General features: G+C 30.8%; 1 non-coding gene across 1 annotated transcript; it reads left to right on the forward strand.

Annotated features, from left to right (window-relative positions):
* Nucleotides 1-1,784: 1,784 nt before the first annotated feature.
* On the forward strand, nt 1,785-1,891 carry LOC117311523 (U6 spliceosomal RNA). The gene has a single exon (XR_004525718.1). It is a non-coding gene; the product is annotated as a U6 spliceosomal RNA (small nuclear RNA).
* The last annotated feature ends 2,511 nt before the right edge of the window (nt 1,892-4,402 follow it).

The raw sequence follows: 4,402 nt of genomic DNA on the forward strand, positions 1-4,402 counted from the left end.
AGAGTAACTTTTCAATAAATGTTATTGGAAAAACTGTATAGTCATTTGGGCAAAGAAAAAATTGGATCCATAACACACATTATACAGCAGAATAACCCCCAACAATTTCGGAGATCTAAATGTAAAAATAAAATCATACAAGAAGGAGAAATAAGCATGAGAAAAATTTATTTGTTACCTGGGATTGGAGTCAGCTTTTCTAAATTTGTCTGAAAAATCCAGAAAAAAGTAAAAGATTGATAACTTGTTCCATTAAAGAAAAAAGAAAAATTGCATGACAGGAACACCAGAGTCAAAATTAAAAGACCATAACAAACTGGAAGAAAAATGTCTGTAACTTTTTATTTTTATCTCAAACAAGGAACTCATAAAATCAAGAAGAAAAAAACTAAAAGCCACTTAGAAATAATTTTTCACAATAATACAAAGATTACAAAGATTTAAAAATGTTAAAAGCACCTGTGAGCATCTGAGAAGATACTCAGATCCAAATTTAATCTTTACAGAGATATAATTGTTTATATTTCAGACTGGCAAGCTCCAAAAGCTTGTCAACACCCTCTCTTTAGAGAGATGATAAAAAATCTGACATTTTCAAAATTGCTCAAGGGAATGCAAAATGAAGTGAATCTTATGGAAATTATCTGGAAATATTTAATAAACATCCATAACATTTTATTATCTTATCCAGGAACCCCATTTCTAAAATTTTGTCATGAACATTTATGCCAAAAGAAAACTTATATACAAAGTTATTTGTAAAAGAATATATTAAAATCAACACAAACATCCTTCCATAAGAGGTTAATTGAGTGTACTCCAGTATATTTACAAAATTATATACTAACAAATCATTTATAAAGAACAAATGAAGAGCGTCTATAATTTTTTTTTAAATTTGTGCTTAACCATTTTTTTCTCACTATCCAACAAAATGTATTTTTGAATTGTTATACAAGTAAAAAGAAGTAAATCTTACAATTCTCTAAATCTATACCTTTCTTTTATTTCTTGATGTATTCCCTTTATATTTGACAACATCCAGGAGAAAAAAATGGGTGAAATGACAGAAAAAGCTACTCCCTAGATATTTACAGGTGATGTTGAAAAACCAATTATATACAATAAATCTTAAGAGAAAATAAAATTACAATAACTATTGACACATACATGTAGAAAAATTGCAAGCAAATTTCTAAAATAGTGATTGGTGGCTCTTCCTATTAACTGAATCAGTTCCACCAATGTCCAGAAATTTAGAATATTTCCAAAAACTCTCCACTATCTCTATCAAGGCTTTTTAAATTTTGTATTTATGTAAATCAGTGTGAGATTAAAAACACCATAATTATTTAGTTTATGTCATAGATATAATTAAAATAAAGCCAAAAATAAGGTTATATTGCAAATATTTAAAAACTATGGGAAGAAATAAAAAACAATTCTAGTTGATAAAAAGTAGTTTTTGCTTGTTTTAAAGGTCACTGAAAGAGGATAAAGTCTAGAGTTAATAAAATATTATAGAGTGATATCAATAAAATCATTAAGTAAAGAACTCCAAAATCCATTCCTGGATAAAGACAATCTACAGACTCAATGCAATCCCTATCAAATTACCAATGGCATTTTTCACAGAACTAAAACAAAAATTTTAAAATTTGTATGGAAACACAAAAGACCCCAAATAGCTAAAGCAAACCTGAGAAAGAAAACAGTGCTGAAGGAATCAGGCTCCGTGACTTCACACTATACTACGAAGATACAGTCATCAAAACCGTATGGTAGTGCTCACTTTGGCAGCACACATACTAAAATTGGAATGATACAGAGAAGATTAGCATGGCCCTTGCACAAGGATGACACGCAAATTCGTAAAGCATTCCATATTTTGTGCCCTTCCTCACCGTCTGGACACCCTTTGTTCTTCAGCTCCAAAGGAGAAGTTATGGGTCAAAAGCACAACATCTGGCACTCAATGCTGAAATTGTGATTTTTCACTATAAAAAAAAAAAGGTATGGTACTGGTACAAAAATATAGATCAAAAGTCTTTTGACTTTTGAAATATAGACCAATGCAATAGGATAGAAAGTCCAGAAACAAACGCACACACGTGTGGTCAATTAATCTATGACAAAGGAGGCAAGAATATACAATGCAGAAAAGACAGTCTCTTCAATAAGTGGTGCTGGGAAAACTGGACAGGTACATGTAAAAGAATGAAGTTAGAACATTCTTTAACACCATATACAAAAATAAACTCAAAATGGGTTAAAGACGTAAATGTAAGATCTAATACTATAAAACTCTTAGAGAAAACAATAAGCAGAACACTCCCTGACATAAATTGCAGCAATATATTTTTGGATCCACCTCCTAGAGTAATGAAAATAAAAACAAAAATAAATAAATGGGACCTAATTAAACTTAAAAGTTTTTGCACAGCAAAGAAAAGCATAAACAAAATGAAAAGACAACTCACAGAATGGGAAAAAATATTTGCAGATGAAGTGACTGACAAGGGATTGATCTCTAAAATATACAAACAGCTCATGCAGCTCAGTATCAAAAGCACAAACAACCCAATCAAAAAAATGGGCAGATATAAATAGGCATTTTACCAAAAAAGACATACAGATGGCCAAAAAGCACATGAAAAGATGCTCAACATCTCTAATTATTAAAGACATGCAAATCAAAACTGCAATGAGGTACCACCTCACACTAGTCAGAATGGGCATCATCAAAAATTCTACAAACAATAAATGCTGGAGAGGGTGTGGAAAAAAGGGAACCCTCTTGCACTGTTAGTGGGAATGTAAATTGGTACAACCACTATGGAGAACAGCATGGAGGTTCCTTAAAAAAGTAAAAATAGAACTACCATACGACCCAGCAATCCCACTACTGGGCATATACCTTGAGAAAACCATAATTCAAAATGTTCATTGCAGCACTATTTACAATAACCAGGACACGGAAGCAACCTAAGTATCCATCGACAGATGAATGGATAAAGAAGATGAGGCACATATATACAATGGAATATTACTCAGCCATAAAAAGAAATGAAATTGAGTTATTTGTAGTGAGGTGGATGGACCTAGAGTTTGTCATACAGAGTGAAGTAAGTCAGACAGAGAAGGACAAATATCACATGATATCACTTATATGTGGAATCTAAACAAAAGTGATACAAACGAACTTATTTACAAAACAGAAACAGACTCACAGACTTGGAAAACAAACTTATGGTTACCAAAGGGGAAAGGTGAGTGGGAGGGGTAAATTAGGACTCTGGGATTAATATATACACACTACTATATACAAAATAGATAATCAACAAAGACCTACTGTATAGCACAGGAAACTCTACTCAATATTCTGTAATAAGCTATATGGGAAAAGAATCTGAAAAAGAATAGCTATATGTACATGTGTAATTGAATCACTTTGCTGTACACCTGAAACTAACACAATATTGTAATTCAACTATACTCCAAAATAGAGTAAAAATTAAATTAAAAAAGCATTAGTCTTTAGGAAGTACAAATCAAATCACGAGATACCACTTCATACCCACTAGGATGGCTGTAATATGTAAATGACAAATAACAATTGTTGTTGAGGATGCAGAGAAACTGGAACCCTCATACATTGTGGGAGATGTAAAATGATACAGCCACTTCAGAAAATAAAGAAATAGTATCAAATAACCCAGCAATTCTATTTCTAGATATCCATAAATATCAAGGAGAATCAAAAACATACATTCAAGCAAAATTTGTACAGGAATGCTCATAGGAACATTATTCATGGCAGCCTACAAACAGAGACAACCCAAAATGGCCATCAACTTATGAATAGACAAATAAAATGTAATAAATCCATACAATATTTTATTTAATATTTAGCCATAAAAAGTGTTGATTTAACCAAAAAGTATTTAGCAAAAAATGAAGTGCTGATACATGCTATGATGTATCTTGAAAACATTATGCTAAGTGAAAGAAATCATGTATAAAAGGTCACATAATGTATGATTCTCTTTATATGAAATATCCAGAATAGACAATACCATAGAAATAGAAAGTAGATTAAGGAGGGGTGAATTGGGAGGTACCAGGTTTCTATTTACAAATATTTATAAAGATATTCAGTGATGCAAACACTCTGGAATTAGACAGTAATGATGGCTGTACAACATTGTGAATATTAAAAAAACACTGAATTTACACCTTAAATGATTTAAACTGTGAATTTTATGTTATATAGATTTTGCATCGATTAAAAATTGTATTATTTTATAGGAAACATAGTTAAATTTAAAATATAAATATGTGTAAATGGATATATATTTCATTATTTTATTAATTTCTTAAAATTTAAACCATGGAACAGAAT

Source organism: Tursiops truncatus, chromosome 2, assembly GCF_011762595.2.
Source record: "Tursiops truncatus isolate mTurTru1 chromosome 2, mTurTru1.mat.Y, whole genome shotgun sequence".
In the NCBI taxonomy this organism is placed as follows: domain Eukaryota; kingdom Metazoa; phylum Chordata; class Mammalia; order Artiodactyla; family Delphinidae; genus Tursiops; species Tursiops truncatus.